Source organism: Odontesthes bonariensis, chromosome 13 (genome assembly GCF_027942865.1).
Source record: "Odontesthes bonariensis isolate fOdoBon6 chromosome 13, fOdoBon6.hap1, whole genome shotgun sequence".
Lineage (NCBI taxonomy): Eukaryota > Metazoa > Chordata > Actinopteri > Atheriniformes > Atherinopsidae > Odontesthes > Odontesthes bonariensis.
Window position 1 is genome coordinate 33,230,210 of NC_134518.1, and position 19,160 is coordinate 33,249,369.

The window sequence follows — 19,160 nt, forward strand, 5'->3', positions numbered from 1 at the left end:
GATGTCAGAAAGTATTTGCGGCTCCCAGTGTTTTCTTTTCCGTGGAAACCAGGTCCAAACGGCTCTTTGAGTGTTAAAGGTTGCCGACCCCTGATCTAAAATAATACACAATACATTCTTTTTACCGCACAGCTTTCACCATTGTGGAAGCCATTTTGCTGGTTGCCTCGGTTACACGTAGGCACAACATATTATGATGAAACATCACATTCTGGTTGCTTGGTTCGGGTTCTGTTTTCACACATCCATATGGTCATGGACACCCGGTTATCTTTTTCACGTGCAGTTGCTCTCAGGACCACCTGAGGTTTCACATTCTTTGTACTTGAACCTTGAATGGACACATTCTCTGCCACTTTGTGCATGCTCACCAGTGGTTGAATCCAAATAAAGATCCTTTCCACTCCAAGATTTCCTGATCTTGGAAACTTTATTTTTAATTGGCTATCGATAAACACTATATAACTGAAATTGGATTAAATTGGACTTTATTCCAGTCGACTGAAACCTGAGAAACCTACTTTTGTTGTGAATGTTGCTATTTAAATAAAATAAAAAAAAAATATGTATAAGAATGTTAGACAAATCTTACATAATTACCAGTAAATGAAGTGAGCTAAGAAGGCGACATAATTAGTTATTTCACTGTGTTTTTTATAGAAAATAGAAATAGAATAGAAAAATACTTTATTCATCCCCGAATGGGGGAAATTCAAATTAGTCAAGTAGCTCAAAACATTATTAATATTTACAATGATTGTATATTAACAACAACAATAATAAAACCAATTCTAATAAAAATACTACTTCTAACAAATAATAATAATAATAATAATAATGAATAAATAAATAAAAAATATAGAGAAAAAAGAATAATAATTAAAAAAAAATTAAAGTAAATAAAAATTAAAAAAAAAAAAATTATAATTATGCCAGTATTAGAAAAAATTCTGAGTTACAAAATATCAAATTTAGGATTTAGTGTTTGGCTAAATTAGTTCATTAGTTCCGTTGAAGCTGCCGGTTGACTCATCGTCTTCCCACCGGCCTCTCCGCCTCAGTTTCTGAGCAGAGATAGAAGATATTATCAATGTTCCACTTCTCCCACTAAGAACTAAATCCATCATACATCGTTTTAGTCTTTTTCTCCCCTTCTGTTTCCCCGTCTCTCCCCCTCAACAGAAACTGAGGCAGATTGGCCGACCTTGTGGTGAGGGATCAGCAGGTTTACCAGCTCTGAGTATCTCATGATGAGCATAAGGACTGAAGTGTGAGTATACAGACCAACATGATGCTACCTACAGCAGTGGAAACACTGCAATAAGACCTTTTTTTTAACTCATTTTAGCCTCCATTTGAACCTTATCTGTCAGTGCGACGACACAGACTGACTTATTTTCTTTTTGCTGAAGAAACAAAGGCTTTTAATTGAGTTCCAGGGATATTGAACAAGAGAAGTTGTTTAATGCTCACATTGGCTCTTGTGAGATTCTGTGAACCAATTCAAATGTTCTAATTTCAGCAGAAACGACCTTCAGTATCGTCACATTTTCACACAAGTCATGAATGTTGATAGATTAAACAAATGAGTCTTATTGATTAAAGATCCCTGGGAGTAGCAGTGAAATTAGAGTTAGATGTTTTTAATCAATGTAATTAAAACATACCCCTCTTTACACTGGTTTAAAAAAAACTGTGATTTTTGATTGCAATCAAAGTGTTTATTGACCTCCAGTCCTACATTAAAAAAAAAAAAAAGCCCTGAGTAGTTGCAGTAGCTGTTGGTATATTTATCAGCCTTGGCTCTTAAAGGTCCCATGGCATGAAATTTTCACTTTCAGAGGTTTTTGAGCCTTAAAATGAGTTTCTCTAGCCTCCTTAAGTCACCCCAGTGAGTAGAAATTGCGAAATGTATTCACAGAGCAGTACAGCATTTCCTCCGTGTTTTGAACAGAGTGCCTCGAATTGTCTCGTTGACTCAAGGCTCCTGGTATGACGTCATGCCAGGATAGAGCTCATCAAAATTTCCCACCCCCTCTCTCCGCCACGCCCTCTGTCTCCACCCACTGCTGGTAAACTACCTGTATCTTACCCGCCCAACTCATGTGGAGTAGACCGAGACTCGCCACGACTGAAGACAGTCACACAAGATACAGCAGTGGCTTCCAAACGACGTTACCATGCGAAATGTACAGTGCCAGGATGTGAAGATGAAGAGAAGAGTCTGTTTGCGCTTCCATCCTCTGTCCCTTTGAAAACGGAATGGCTAATTTCATTTAGAGGGACGGGTGCCCATGCATGTTCCAAAGAGCGTCAGTGTTTGCGCGACACATTTCAGAGGAATGTTTTCACAACCCTACACCTGAAGTTGAAGCCTGGATCAGTGCCAAGCCTTGCCGGTCCATCAGCTACCCACACCGATCAAGTAAGTCATAATTATTTGCTAGCCGCTAGCACTTTATGGGTGACAGGCAGCTAACTAGCCAACATTAGCTGTGGAGGTATTTATCCATGAAACCTACACTGCGCTACAAAACCAATACTCTGTTAAACTGGTTAGATTTGGAAAATTGGTTGTAAAACAAGACATTTGTCTTTTGACCAAGTATCTTACGTGTAGGGGACTACATACAGCATGAATACTAAGGTAAGCAAGTCTAGTTCTGTTCTGCGGCTAGATACGTCTGTTACACGGAAAATGACGCCCGACGATAACAATTCATATTTTGTAAGCCTTTCTTTAGATTGGTGACTTTATATTTTGTAAGCATTTGTTACGGTTTGGTGACTTTTTTTTTTTAAACGTCGAGTCGTTTCTGCGTCTTTCGTGTGTGATATGCGATCGGGTGTTGTGGCTGGGTGAAGGATGTTTAGCAAACGTTTGCTGACTTCCCTCGAACATACACCATTACGTATCTGTCAATTCGAACACAGTTTTACTTCAAATCTGTCGTGACACGTCAGTTTATCACGAGTGTAATGCTCGGCTTTCGAACCATGAGATGTGTGCTCTCTGTCTGCACCAGGTTCACTTTCACTGGCCAGCACATCAAGTGCTCACATCCAGACATCCCGGACCAGGGATGCTGCCTGCCAGACTGACCCCATTGTCACTAGGACTGCAGCCACACCGAAGAATGTTGTCTTTCTCTATAGTGGAATGCTTTGCAGGTGAGATGTTTTACCTTGTAGTTGTTGAAAGTTTTTGTTGTCTGAAATGTCATTATTGAGCCGGGTTTCTCCAGCACTATAAGGCAAAACACCTAGACCAGGTCCCCTGAAAAGATTGTCTTGTGAATGTAATTTATATTTGATTTACCAAAAAATGTATACTTTTAGGGGGTTTTCAGATCATAGTTCCTATGAAACTTCACAATATATGAAAAGCTTTTTCCAAAATGTTTTATACCTACTTTCAAAAATATTGTTTTATTTGTTACTACCATTAAAAGCAGCATTTAAATGTTTCAAATGCTATCTCAGCTGATATCACTTTCCTGATGCTTGAAATCAGATTAAAAAAAAAAAGTAATGAGAACAGCTTCTATAGCATTTTGGAAAAGAGCTTTTCATATGCTCTCCCATGATGATACATGTGTCTCTACCAGCTAACCCCCACCACCATGACAAATGAAAATTCTGTGAGAAACACCGTTTACATTGTTTCTTGTACTTTCAGACTGTACTTGGCAGCGATCCACTTTAATGAAAATGCGAACCGACCACAGGCCCAGACAGCAGACGGTGTACCTCTCTTCAAAATCTCCTTTCCCAAATCCAAGAAGGGAGAGTGCAGTCAAACGTCAAAAGACTAAGCCAACCTTTGGTAAGACCTCAAAAGTTCAAGAATTCAAGTCCAACTACTTTTGCCTGTATCAAATTTACTGAGGTTAATTCCAACAAATAGGAATACAAAAAATGTGAGAAATAGAAATCTAAACAAACATAAATATATATAGAACAAATATAAATATATAAATAAACATTGAAATGTACAAATGACTAACTGAAATATACAAATGTTGTGCGTGTACAGTGTGTATGAATGTTCTGTGTGAAAAGGGAATGTGGATGTCCTGATGGACCTAATTTTTCACACGCGAGGCAGTCTGAACCCGGTGCAGTGTTCTTCATCATCGGGGTACTCGGCACGGATACGCAGGACCACACAGGCAGGAATGACCACTCTGATCCGGCGACCCAAAAAGCCCCAGCACCACGCCACAAACTGCCTGTAGGCCAAATACCTGAAGCGCCTGGAAGAACAGATAGAAAAAATGACACTTGCAGAGAATGTTGTTGTTCTTCTGTTATTGCTATGTTGTACATATTTACATATTCCTATGGATTATTCTTGATTGTGTTTTAATAATGTCTTGTAAATAAATCTACAAACACTCTTCATACTGTCTGCATAGTTGAATTATCAGGCTCTGTTGGGTGGGTGTACTGTAAACTCTATGTATGTGGCTATGAGTGATTATTTTACAACGCTTACCGATGCGTTCTTCTCAGGCGTAAACTGCCAAACAGGTAGATCCAAATGTTTACAGTGTTACCTGAGGGATCTCCATGCAGCATCTATTCTCCCTTTCTGTGGGCATTATCTCGCAAATTCCACATTGACACCTATTTTTTAAAAAAAAGGCAGTGTAATGATATTCTGTTTTCAGGTAATGCCGGCAAATATAACAATGAAACATCTTTAGTGGCAAGTAAATGAGTTAACAGGTGAGCATGAGAATAATTACATGCTGGTCAGACTACTATCATGTTTTTTGCATGCCATAGGCTACTGTATAACTACATGGGCAACGCACAGCTGGCTGTTCCCAGTGAAGATAGGCTACTAAAAAGGTGTACACAGAAATATGTGGCATAAGTTTCACTTCGTGTAGTTACACTTTGGATCCAGCACCTGGTCAGGATATGATGAGGTATGTTTTTTTTTTTTTGTATTTTACAGCATGTAAACCTTTTTGTCTAGAAGACTTGGTTATAAATCGCTCCCCTTATGTCAACACTGGGTGGAGAATCATTTGCATGTTGGCAATGTGTACTATGGGAAATACTTTGGCAGTGTTACTGTTGTACAATGCAAGGCGACATTGAGAAAGTTACTTGGTGTAGAGACTGGAGATGCCAGCAGCCATACTCACTAATGTTAGCACTGCAAATACGTGCCCACATTGCAAAATAAGTTGGGAACTTATACGTTTTGTAAGCAAAAATAATATTTTAGGTAGTCCTGACGTAGTGACTACAATTTCTGCTCTAATTAGGCTACCGTAGACTAAGCGACTGCTACTATCTGCGCACCTCAGTGGTTCGGACCGACCCAACTATAAACGTTTCCAGACATAACATTTCAAACTCACCATTCTGAGACGTTTTGCTGAAGGCGCTGCTGATCTGCAGTTTGTTGCTGAACTGCCTGCGCCTCGCTTCAGGGTCCGATTCCGGGTTGAAGGCGAAAGGTACGATGGTTTGCTCACCTGCCATTTCTATTTTTTTTCCTACTAGCAGGCAGCTAACATGCGCGGAGCCAAAACAGAGAATCAGACACGCCCCCCTTCAGCCATGACACACCCCTCGCGCTCCTCCTTGCTTCTCATTAGGAAAACAGGGCACTGGAGAGAGCTCTGAAATGCGGCTTTCTTCTAAGTGGCCAAATCTGCGTTTTTCGGGTGAATTTTGAGAACGGCTGGGGGTATAACATCCTGAAGCCTCCGAAAGCCCATTTAAAGCGCCGCTACTATACCATGCCATGGGAACTTTAAGGATGTGAAAGGGACACATCACTCAGGTGCACCCCAGTTTACACCTTTTCTCGGCAGAAACATGTTTACTGACCAAAACTAACATTGAAAGGTCTGAGACAGCAACTCACGGACAAAAATTGGACGAAATTGGTTGATTTTACCGCCTGACAGCGAGCTTCTAACTCTCAGTCTTGAGTGGCCTGAAGTCCAAACTTAATTATCTTTAAGAGTTGGTATTATCAGAACACAGCCTGCAGTACACAGTGTGATGTCATCACCTCTGGGAGGCGGTTGTTGTTACCAAACTACTGTGTAGCACAGTGGTCCCCCAACTTTTTCCAAAGAGGGCCGGCTCGCTCTGCATGGCTTTACATGGAGATGTAAATTACAGTAAATATGCCTACTGTATACAGCACATCCATCTCAGCTGAATTTTAGCCCGTTCAGTGTAGGCTGTTGTTATTATTCATGTTATTGTGTTGAAATGATACAGCATAGTCTTAAATGGAAATAGCTGAAATCACAAAATAAGAATAATAACATTAATAATGTTAGATAAAAGCCTGTTTAAGCATTTTTAAAAATCATATTTTATTCCAACATTTGTGAACTCACACAATTCTGTTCGGCATAAAAAAACGTCCCAGAGTGAATAACGATTAAGAACATTTTAATGCCATAAAACCACGGCTTAGAATCGGGGGGATATATAACTCGGCGAGGAGGCTATTCTCAACACGAGTACTGCTTGTGTCATGGTTACTGGGGTTTTAGATGGTATGGAAGCCAAAACAAAATAAGGATTAGGGTCCTTGGCACTATTAGGCTGGAGATGCACAGATCAACACTGTTAAAACATTAAAAACAGACAATATGTTTTCCACTACAGTGACGACAGTCTAATATTTTGTCCTGAGGCCGAGTTAAAAAAATACGACTGAGATGCGTTTGAAAGTCCTGAAACAAGTTTGATAAGCAAAACATGGTTTGAGTTTAGCTCTGTTGCAGTTTGCTGTAATTTCTCACCCAAAAAGGGAAAGTAAAATTAATATTCTCATGAAGAACATTAACAGCGTCTCTGTGGGGTCTTAAAAAGTCTAAAATCCAATCATTAGAATTTAAGGCCTTAAAATGTCTTAAATACGATTTTGAAATGTCTTAAAAATGTATCGACGTGACTTTTATTTCAAACAAATGTATAAACTTCAGTCTCGCTTTTAAATGTTTCGATTTTTGAGGAACTAAAGCACCTGTGCAGCCCGGTCAGAATTTATGGAGCACAACCTGTTATAGTTTGCTGTTCGTGGTTGCTAGTAGCGGCTAATCGGTTAACGCTTGGTTTAAGATGGGTAAATGCAAATTTTACAATTTGTAGCTTCAGAACGAACAATTTACCTCATGGTTGAAGCCGGTTGATGGAAATATTTATGAAGCACACTGCACCTTGTGTAAGAAAAGTTTGAAACTTGGCCCATTGGGCATCAAGGCGTCGGAGTCCCACGCTAAATCGGAAAAGCATAAAGCGGTCTTAAAGTGCAAGCAGCCAGTATTATTCCACATCAGGATCTGGAGCATCGAGGTCCAGTCTGCTACAGCTCCAGCTGACCTCCGGACAGCGTTTGGGTCTACGCCCACACTAAAAGCGGAGGTGCTCTGGACTCTTCACCTATTATAAAAGCACATTATTAATTTAATAATGTGCTTTTATAATACGCAGAGGAGGACATTCTGGAGGTCATGCATGTGCATATCTTTATCTGACAGATCCACTTCCCTTCCAATGCCGGTGATAAGCTGAGGGAAACTTCGGCCTCACCTGCCAGACTAAAGCCTCTGTCACAGCTCTGCATCAGTCCATCTATAGAGAAAATGAGGCAGTTTGCATTCACAGGTACTGATCTGTAAATCTGAGATCAGGCTACATCCCAGAACACACACGTGTAGACGAGTGTGGGCAGGATAACTTTCCCGCCTCATCTGGGGTTTTCTCTCTGATAAAGAAGCTCACGGCGAGCTCGTTAAGGCAGCTTGTGGAAGAAGAAGAGTGGTTTGCTCTTCCTCGTAACAGAAGATGAATCTGTGCCTAATGACCTTCACTGACAGCCGTAATTCTATCAGGACCCAATCAGCTGCAGCAATTAGACGCTCTTTGTGAGCCAGGGAAGGGTGTGTGGATCCTAACTGGGGTCAATTAGAGAGTATAGAGCCACCGCTCAGCTCCCACTACATCACTCTGTCTGTCGCCAGCTGACCAGCCTCCCCTTCCCCTTTAATCACATAATATAAATGTATCTCACTCACCCTCCCTTCATCTCTCTTTCTCCTCCACAGTGTCCCCAGGCCGCTTCATCTTGGTCAGCCTGGCCTTTTTTTTTTCTCTCTTTTAAAAGTCAGTCCACGTTTTCTTTTCCTGGAAAAGCTCTCTGCCGTGGCCCGGAGGTTATCGGCCGTGGCCGCTGCCTCTAAGAGTCGCTTCTGTTCCCCAACAGAGCTTCTGAGGGGGGTCACAGTCTCATTGTAGCTGATCTTTATTGTAGTCCTTCTGTGCACTAATACAAGCCTCCAGTTGTTAGGGCACATTTCCATATCAATGTTTAGTCTAGTGGAGGCTCTTGACCTCAGAAAAGACGGCGCCGCTGCTGCACATCAGAGCTCAGTCTGAGCAGGACCCCCTGATTCGATGCCCAACATTCTCATGATTATTCACGTGAAGTCTGATTTCCTTTCTGTATAAACATCAAGCAGAAAAAGTGAACCCATTTCCTTTTGGTATAAAATACAATCTGATTAAGACTCACCTTTTAATTATTCCGTGTCTCGGTTGTCTTTGAATGCTTGAGTTAATGAAAATGAAGCCACTGCGGTGAGATGCGCTGTCTTATTAAAATCTGTATGTTGTCTACAAATCACATGTACCGCCTTTGGGACCAGCAGTCCTCTCAGCATTTAGACGAAAGAGGGCTTTTATCTAAAGCGACTTAAAAATGAGGATATAGCATTACAGCTAACATCAAAGCTAACAATAAGCTACATAGAAGGAAAACCTCCAGACAGACTCTGTCAGAGGTAACAGAGGTAGAGGGGAGGAGATGCTCTCTGAAGAGCTGGGTCTTCTAGAGTTTCTTGAAGATGGACAGGGACGCTGCTGTTCTGGTAGCGATCGGTAGGTCATTCCACCATGAAAGGAGTCTGGATTGTCTGGAGCGTGGTGTAGGCACCGCTAGATGACAACCCTTTGATGACCGGAGTGACCGAGTCGTGACGTAAGCCTTTGGGAGAGTCTCTTCAACCTGATCCATCTCTGGTGCAGCAGATGTGGACGGTCATTGGCCTCCTTGCTCCAACCGGCCACCCTTCTCCGGTCACCTGTTCACTTGGACCTCTCATCTTTTCCCCATTCACCACGGCAGACCTTTGCCATTCTCCATGGCGTCACTATCCATCGGATGAATGCACTCCCTGGTGGCCTGCTCTGAGGGCTCCTTAACCCATGATTCCCAGTACTAGCCCGCCCCTCAGGACCATGACCCACAGGTTACGATTTACTTTGACTTGGTTTACTCTGACTTAAACATGTTTTGGGTTTTTTTTTGGATCCATTTTTTTAAAAGCTTTGTTGTAGCTGGAAATGAAATTTTACCGTCTTCTTTTCTTTCTGTGCTACACTACAGAGATGTAAATGCATGTATCCTCATTCAAACTCCTCTCACACTCACCTCTGCACTTTAATGAACCTTTAGGATGATCCTCTCTACACCAAATGGGAAATAAGCACATTACTATGCATATCTAAGACATTGTAGTAAAGTATTAACATTTCCTACCTTCTATCATATCAAACCAGCAATTATTCACTATAGTAGGTTCACCACTCCAGTGATTTGAGCTCTCTCTTTATATTTCTTATTCATTATAATGCACAAAGCATGCACATCTATAGTATGAAGTCCATAAACAACAACAAAAAAAAATGATGTACCCTGCCTCTCGCCCAATGACAGCTGATATAGGCTCCAGCCCCCCAGCAACACTGAGTTGGATTAAGCAGATATAAAAAATGGATGTTTGGATCTCATTGTTAGATATTTTTCCCAACAGAGCACTTTGCTCTCAAACTGCAGGTTTACTTGTGGTTCCCAGAGTTTCTGAAAGCAGAATGGGAGGCAGAGCCTTCAGTTATCAGGCCCCTCTCTGTGGAACCAGCTGCCAGTTTGGAAGGCAGAGCCTTCAGTTATCAGGCCCCTCTCTGTGGAACCAGCTGCCAGTTTGGGAGGCAGAGCCTTCAGTTATCAGGCCCCTCTCTTGTGGAAAGCTTATAGTTAGGGATGGCCCAGGTGAGCCTGAAACATCCCATAGTTAAGCTGCTATAGGCCCAGGCTGCTGGGGGGAAGTTTCAGTGCAATCTGTTGGTTTCCTTAGCTAGGAAATTGTTTTTGAATTGGCTCTTTATGAATGAATTGGACTAATTTTGAATATACTTAATTGGATTTGATTGGATTGTGATTACAATGAATTGAACTCAAATTTGCTTGAATTGCCATGAGATGGCATTTGTTGTTATTTGGCGCTATATATAAATAAAACTGAATTGAATATGCAAAATCCCTTTTATCAACGTACTGAAGCTTCTGCTAAACACCAACATCCAAATACTGGACCTGCATAACTGTACTCCACTGGAGTAAAAAGATCAAATATATTACCTGAGCTGTACAGTATTAAGGAAAATTTCCTAGAAGACATTACAATCGAACTTCACAAAGTTCTCAAATCTTAACCATTTTAGCACCTTATGAGGCACTTGTATGTCATATTTCCTGTGAAGTGAGCTGCAAAACAACCCAAGATTAAAAACCCTCTCATCTTTAAATGCAGTGAAAGTGCACCAGTGGAAACCTGTTGCTGTGACGTTAAAATGAGTTTTTCTATGTGAAACTGGTTGTTCTGCTGCCCTGATCAGGACTTCCTGGAAGAAAAAGATCTTGTATCTCAGTGGAACCTTCCTGGATAATTAAGATGCAAATACAATCATCCTTTCTATGATATGTTACTTGTTTACTTGGATCAAACGATCGCCAACACGGATCTAACTGTGACTGCTTTCACAAATATTCTCGTGCTCGATGCATAGACCAGATGTCACTCCCAGGCAGCACATCCAGATGTAAAAGTTAATATGTGGTGGATTCAACTAGTTCAAAACCGGGTTCAACACAGAAAACACAAAATGTACCATATGGGCTTCACAAACAACACCTGCAGTCACTCTCTGCACGTTTCATGCACACAGGTAAGGGAATTCTATCATCCTCATCTAACAGCTGTCTTTAGGGTGACCTTTCCACACATCCCCAAACTTTGGCTTCAAACTATTTATAAAGCAAGAATGTGCAGTGGGAATGTGTACCCCTCACACATTCCTCACATTATTTACACATAGCCTTTCACACTTTTCAGAGTATTTCCAGCCTGGTATGAGGAAGTGGCACCAGATGTAAACATCAGCATTTGTTCATCAGAGACTAACCGGGCTCTGGGAGAGGACTGGGGAGCCCGTTCTCCTGTGTCTGGGGCTGAAAATGTGTGATCAGATCAGATCATCAGCTCCATCTCTTATCATTAATACCGTTTTAACTGTTGGTGCCGTAGAAAACTGCAGCTGCATGTCGTGGATGTGTTTAATGGCTGTGAGGACAAATATATAGAGATTATCAAGGTTTTCTCACGCTATAAGCCGCTTTAGGTCTCTACGGGCTGCTGAAGAAAACAACCAACAAACCGAAATACATCCGCGTCTGCCTCCAGATCATATTTAATCCTTCACAGCAGAGAAAGTAAAGGTTGCCCTGGTGCACTTTCTGCCTCTCCGTCTCAAACTGACCCTTTCTGAACTCACTGAGTTGACCTCTTCTGTTTCACTTTTTCATTCAGATGTTCTGTTCACTGTTCACCACCATTTGAAACAGATTTAGTATGGGCGTCTCAGTTTCACATTAGGCAAAACTGTGCTACTTCTTTCTGGTTGAAAACAGTGTTTTTATATGCAAATTATCCTTGAAACGAGTGTTCAGATCCATTCATGGCTGACAATGGGAGTGGAAATAAGACCTAAGGTTAAGATAGAGATTCATAAAAGAGGCCCATGCGTGCACACACAGATTTAAAAGTCTGAAAAGACACATTTCTTTTACTGTTTCGGTCATGAAATTACTTTAGTCTCCTTTCTCGTGATTGATCCAGATCTGATTCCTCTTATTGCCTCATGTTGTTTCCATCACCATCACTGGGACTCAAATATGGAAACTCCATAAAGCAAAAATGCATCACAACATGCATCCTGAACCCTGCCCATCATGAAGGATACCCCCTCTTGGTGTACAGTACATGTCTGTAAAGGAATATTTCTGGAAACAGGATTGTAAATGAACACCTGGTGGGTGCAGAGTTGGTGCTTCTGCAAATCTGGCTGCATGTGGTGGACTGAATCACATCACTGACTGAAACAAAAGTCAGCAGATAATATCATGTATGTGTGAGACATTCACAGAATTCACAGGAAGTTTTTTCTTAACCGATGTGGGTACCTCCACTATTAACACGATGAACGTATTTGTTACTCAAATCTTGGCCACCGACATCCCAACGATGAAAAAAAAATGACGAAAACTATGAGAAAAGCAATCTGAGCTGGAAGTAAAGACTATTTCCTGATGCATTGAAGAAGGTCAGAGCCACAGCACTGCGCCACGACTACTTTTTAAAGCAGCAGTTTAGTTTTAAGACTCAATTTTTCAAATGTGAGGCCAGAAAGCTGAAGATTTTATTGGGTCTTAATATGAGTCTCCAAGATCACTTCATGTTGTTTAATTTTGAAAACTATGAGTCCATCATGTCCCATGCTCCTTCGATTTTACTGACCAGTAAAGAACTCAGTTAAAAAAAATCTAATAACTTATTTCATTCATTATTCAGTTTATTTCTTATCTGCAGGGGCTCTATCTAAGAAAAACACCCAGTGGAGGTTTTATTGTTCAATAATTCAAAATGAAAACCCTCACATCTTTTCTGATTATAAGCACTGGCCGATGCTTTTTACACCACGGGAACATTTCTAACTAATCTGGCTCTCTGAAGTCAATAAATGTCGGGATGATCACGTTCTCCTCATAACACACAGACATTGTACAACTACTGAGTCACAGACAGCAATCAATTGTCCATCCTGAAGGACTGATGAACCTTGGGGCACCGTGATGCAGAGCGGAAACTCAGCAAACTCCAGTGGTGTGTAATCATGATCTGGTCCAAAAGCAGCCTCCATGACAGGCTGAGTCTTTGAGGATTTGCATATTTCTCCCTCTACAGAGCAGAATATCATTGAAGCATTCAGGGAATCTGGAGGAGTTTCAGTGTGTAAAGGACAAGGGAGCAAGCCTAAGCTGGATCCCCGTGACCTCTGACCCCTCAGACGGCGCTGCATCAAGAACCCTCATTCATCAACAGCTGATAGAAGCACACGGACAAGGGATCACTGTGGGAAACCTTTGTCCAGCACTACGATCCAGAGTTCCATTCACAGGCTTTACTGTGCAGAGAAGAAGCCTGATGTTAGCCTGATGTTAGCCTGATGTTAGCCTGATGTTAGCCTGATGTTAGCCTGATCTTAGCCTGATGTTAGCCTGATGTTAGCCTGATGTTAGCCTGATGTTAGCCTGATCTTAGCCTGATGTTAGTCTGATGTTAGCCTGATGTTAACCTGGTCCAGAGGCGGCGTCCACTTCTCTGGGCTCGGAGGCGTCTGAGATGGAGCGCCACACGGTGGAAACGTGCGCTGTGGTCAGAGCCGTCAGTGTTCCAGATCTTTGTTGGAAGAAACGGAGCAAAGAGCCAAAGGAGCATCCAGCCTGCTGTCAGCAACCAGTCCCTGCAGCCAGGCTCTGGGATGGGATGGGGTTGGATCAGGGCCCCAATGAGCAAAGCTCATTTCCACTTCTGTGACGGCAGCATTGATGCAGAAAAGTTCCCTGAGATTTTACAGCAACATGTGCTGCCTTCAGGACCACATCTTTTCCAGGGACGTCCGTGCATTGTTCAACAATGTAAAACCACATTCTGCACACATTCCAAAGGCTGAGGAAGAAGAGGGGACTGGCCTGCAGTCCTGGCCTGTCCCCAATAGAGAAAAGCCGCATTCGGACAGAGCAGTTCTAAAAACGGTCCACCTCGAATTCCGTTCTAATAACTGCCCTTCCCCAGGGGTTTCAGTTTCCCCAGGTTTCAGTCTGCATTCCCACATGAGTCGGACCTGATAGGGACTGATGCGACGCAACCATCTACGACAGCGACGTGTTACTTTAGCGCCACATTCAACAACAAAACAGAACAAAACAAAACCCGGTAAAAGTAAGGAGAGAAGAAGAAAACACCACCAAGAAGCTAAGATGGAGAGCGGGGAGGCCACCGTGTTCATGGTCTGCATGATGGTGATATTAATCATGGACGATCACATGGGGCGTCTAACATGGAGGCTGGAAGAGCTCACAGAGAGAGTCAGGAGACGAAGGATGGAGCGCAGGCCGTACTTCTTGGTTTCATGAAGGAAGGAGAGCAGAGCACCGCAGACAAAGGAGACCACGTGGAGGTTTAACTTATTAAACACGCCAAGGTTGTGTCCGTGTGGTATGAGGAAACATTTCAGCCTGACAACATGACAAGGGGCGGAGCTACCGACCACCAAACACCTCCGTCAGATATGTTCCTATGGAAACCAGAACAGCCCCAGCTGAGGAGAAGGAGCTGAAATGGTTCCAGGAACTGAGGGCCGTGGTCCCGAGTTCCTGTATGTCCGAATGCGGGGAAAAAAACGGCCCCGTTCCTGAAAAGGTTCTAGGAACTGCAGAAGGTTCCTACAGTGGGAATGTGCCAAATGATGGAGAACTTTGGAAAATGTTAAACTGTGCAACACTACAGGTTGGTGGTTATTCCAAACACTCAAAACCGTTTATGATATGGGGCTGTACGTGGAACAACCCGTCTTCCCTGTAGGATTCTGCCATGCATGCTTCCATCTGTGATGACGGTGAGCTCATCGCTGGTCACATGAGAGCTCCCAAAGAGATTCCCAACAACCATTAGCAGCAGGGGGGCCTTCAGGGAGTTTCTGTTTCCTTCTTCCCTTTGTTTTCCTCCATTTTTCAGACACATGTTGAACCTATCTGCCACCTCCAGGCTCAGGGGGGAGATGCTCAACACGTGACACCGACTCAGTGACATCGTTGTAAGTTATCATGACTTTTGATGGGCTTGGTTTATGGATGGTTGAGTCATATCACATGAGGCACCTATAGACATCTTCTCTCCAACAGCTGAGGGAGCTATGGGTGTTTGTGTGTCTGTGCGCTTGTTTTGTTTACCTGGAAGCTTTCAAAAACAGCTAGCATGCAGAGTGAGGTAAATAGCAAAGAAGAGGTAATTGCACACAAGGGGACGGAGTGCGAGCGCGTGTTTCGGTGTGCAGCAGTATGTCGAGTGCGTGCACAGAGTTGTATGTTCCACAGCGCCACAGAGTTGGCACAGGTGTCAAAAAAAAAGTCTGTAATTAGCAAACAAACAAACAAACAAAAGGGAAGGAAGGCAGCGAAGTGAACGGAGTCGGCGTGGAGGAGAGATGGATGTCGCCAGAGGAGGAATCACATGACTAAACACTGACAAGCATGGAGACGAGTCATAAAGCGGTGACGTGACTGATAATAATCAAATGACAGAATTTGATTTCTGCAGATCCTCTGAGGCAATAACATCCAGCGCGCTGACAGATGGAGTCTGTGTGCTAATGGAGCTGTGGAATAAAAGGTGTTACTTTGAATATTCAGGTTGCCTCAGATGTTCTCAGAAGCAATCAGTCGGAGGCTGAGAGTCGGAACAACTGGAGCTCGTCGCAGCACACTTCAAGCTGAAGGCCGGCCTCCCCGACGAGCACGTGCGCCGCATACATCTGCGGCACGAGAAAAATAAAAGCATCAAACAGGAAGCCCCACCCACCCTGACCGCCGCCCACAGTAACTGGGTCAGTGAGGCAAAAAAAACTAATGGTGCATCAGTTTTAATTGCCCCTTCATGCAATTTCCTGATAGATGCCATCATCGCTAATTAGTCACTGACAGCATTATCAGATTTTTTTGCTCGTACAAAAGGGGGCTGATCCTTAACGCCGCTGCCAAATTAAAACGAGCACGTGGAGGCACCAATTAAAAGACGCAGGTTCAGGCTTTGTCCCCGAGGCTTCACGTGAAGTTTCTCTGCGACGCCGCTGAAAGGATGAAGAGCCACGGAGACGAGAGATGACACAGGTCCCCTGGCAACTCAGGACAGTCTCTCAGTCAGAAATATTTCAACACTAATTGGTGCATATACACAATATGTTTGGGTTAAGGTCGTTAGCAAAATAAAAAAGCGACTTCACCGGAGCTAAATGAGGGTACAGCCGTCATTATTCACACCGTCAGTCCTCTGAGATTTACTGTACATCTTCTAGTCTGTAACTGCTGTAGTTTATCATCATCATTTTACATTTAAATCATGGCGTGCAACTGAATTAGCATGAATAGGACGTAGGCAGTCTGCTTGCATGCCAGCGCATGAATGCAAATGTTGCCATGTGAGCACACTGAGTAGAACCGGACAAGCTCAGACTCTGACTAATGAGAAGTTAGGTAATAAACACACCAATCTTTGGGGCTTTCCAGAGTCGAAAGTATAGATTAACATGACTGTAATGAAAGTTTAGCCTTTAAACACAAAAAAACCCCAGGGCCATCAATAAATCTTTACCTTTGATTTACTCCATAGTCATATAAACATCCACATCATCCAACATCTGCAGCGGCTTTATTCTCTCTGCCAGTTTAATCACTCTGCTACTTTATCACCACACAAATAGACTGAGCAGAACAGGCTGTGTTCGAAACCGCATACTTCTCCTACTACTCCTACTAACTTTTTGAGTTAGTATGCGAGTTTGAGTAAGCAAGAAGTTCCCGTATGCATACTAGATTCCCCCGAAATGTTGGGTATGCATCATGAGGTTACTACTCATACTCAAACTACCCAAGATGCAACGTAACGTGACGCCGCCGATCGTCATTTCCTGTCAAAACGGCAGTTTCAAGCTAGCTACAACGAGGGTAGGTTCACTTCCTGTTTTCAAAACAAAAGCACCAATTGTATGGTAATGGCTTTCCCTCTGATAAAAGGCAACGGGTATTTTATTTTGTGAAAATAACCGGAAGTGCATTGCTCACTGCGGCTAGCTTTAGTAGCGCCAAATTCATGGGAAAAAAATAGTAAATAGCCGGTATTTTGTCAGATTTTCAACATTTTGGGATCTAAACGACTACTTTCTCGCCTGAAAATGTTTCAAATGTTGCTAATGTTTACAGAGTTTAGAGCTTAAGCGAAATCAGCTTGTGAAATGCATTGTGGGTAAACGCTCTGCATACTGTCTGATCGATGAGTATGCAGTATGGAAGTATGTAGTACGTAGTATGTAGTACGTAGTATGCAGTTTCGAACACAGCCTTTGACTAATGAGAAGTTAGGTAATAAACACACCAATCTTTGGGGCTTTCCAGAGTCGAAAGTATAGATTAACATGACTGTAATGAAAGTTTAGCCTTTAAACACAAAATAACCCCAGAGCCATCAATAAATCTTTACCTTTGATTTACTCCATAGTCATATTAACATCCACATCATCCAACATCTGCAGCGGCTTTATTCTCTCTGCCAGTTTAATCACTCTGCTACTTTATCACCACACAAATAGACTGAGCCGGAGTTGGCCGAACAGAACACAACGACCCGGCGAACGCAAGCAGCAAGCGCCAGCCTTTTAGAGAGACCTTTAAATCTGAGGAAGAATACACGACTTCATCCATAAAACCATTCTTCACTCCGCTCAGCCGCAGCCATTAGCGGTAATTCAGCTCTCAGCTTCCCATCACAGCACACACTAACTGCACCTCCTGCCCCAGAGCTCGCGACTAAAACAAACAGAAAAAAAACAAAAAAGGGGCCTGAAAGCAGCGTGGCTGTCAGTCGTGGGTATTTTGCATGATGTATGAGTCTGGGATGAGCGTGCACCTCGCTGTGACTCTAAATAATTAAGGGAAAAAATAAAAAAGCTTCAAACGTTGTCTTTGCAGAGGTAGCGTGACTCACCGGTTAATCAATGCTAACAGGGAGTGTCAGGGGGACCGAAAAGATCAATTCCCCTGATGTAAAAGGGGAAGCCAGTTTGAATTGTGATGCTTGGAAAGACTGACAGCCAGCAGAGGGATGGAGAGCCGGAAATGCACGGCTTTAATTCTGCGACTGTACAGTACACGAGATTATATTTGGAAAGCATTTCTCAAACAGAATCAAATGTTGTAAAAAATAAAAGATGAAAGGGAGAAGACGGTGTGAGTGGGCTGTGTCTCTCTCATGTATCAGTTTGGTGATACAAAGCTGCACCACAGTTTTTCTGTGCTGTCGTTTCTCTGTTTCTGACACACCCACCTGTGCACTTCAAAGGCCAAAACTGACATAGTCTGTATTTTTCTTACTGATCCACAAAAACAATGTGTTTTCTCATATTTAAGACCCCGTCTGTCAGCTCAAAGTCCATTTCAGTCTGACTTACTTAAGGACGTAATGGAACTATAAACATAGAGCCCACCCCATCAGTCCTGATCCCTTCCCAATCCTTTCCTAAAGAAGCTTTCATGAGCCACGGTCCAGATGTTGTTAAAACAAAAAGCTCAGTCGTTCGCTTTCGAGTACATTCTCACCAGAAAACATGTAAGAGCTACATTTGTTGACTTCTGACATTAACCAGGGTCAGAAACCTATCCCTGAGTGTTGTTTTATGTGGAGAAATGGAAACCGTGAACCATGAATTTTTAAAATACACGACCCTGCACCTTTGCTTTATCTACTGTATACTTTGTATGTTTTTGTTGTTGTTCTACTTTTTTAATGTGGTTTTTATATATTTTTTTCATGTGCTAATAAAATTAAAAAAAACATAATAATAATAAAAAATACGCAACCCTAACCCAGTATAATTCTATAACTATGCCTTGGTTTAGGTCTCCAACACTGTAGTCTCTATCCAGCTCTTCCTGCATTCCTGTAGGTGTTGGACATCAGTCTTGTCATGTTGTCAGATGGAAGCTGCATGCTGACACATGATCGGGACCCTTTTCCTGGTAAGCACCTAAAGAGCAACAGGAAACATGGGACTTGTGTTGGAATCCAACCCAGACACATGCTGTTTTCGCCTTCTTTATTTTGACTTCCTTCACTCTACTTCTGTACATCATTGCAGAGAGATTCTGTGAATTTGTCGACATCGCC

At 42.5% G+C, this 19,160-nt stretch overlaps 1 long non-coding RNA gene across 1 annotated transcript; it reads left to right on the top strand.

Annotated features, from left to right (window-relative positions):
* Nucleotides 1–3,082: 3,082 nt before the first annotated feature.
* LOC142397414 (uncharacterized) lies at nucleotides 3,083–4,110 on the top strand. The gene is made up of 3 exons (XR_012772704.1): nucleotides 3,083–3,171; nucleotides 3,680–3,826; nucleotides 4,037–4,110. It is a non-coding gene; the product is annotated as an uncharacterized LOC142397414 (long non-coding RNA).
* Nucleotides 4,111–19,160: the final 15,050 nt, after the last annotated feature.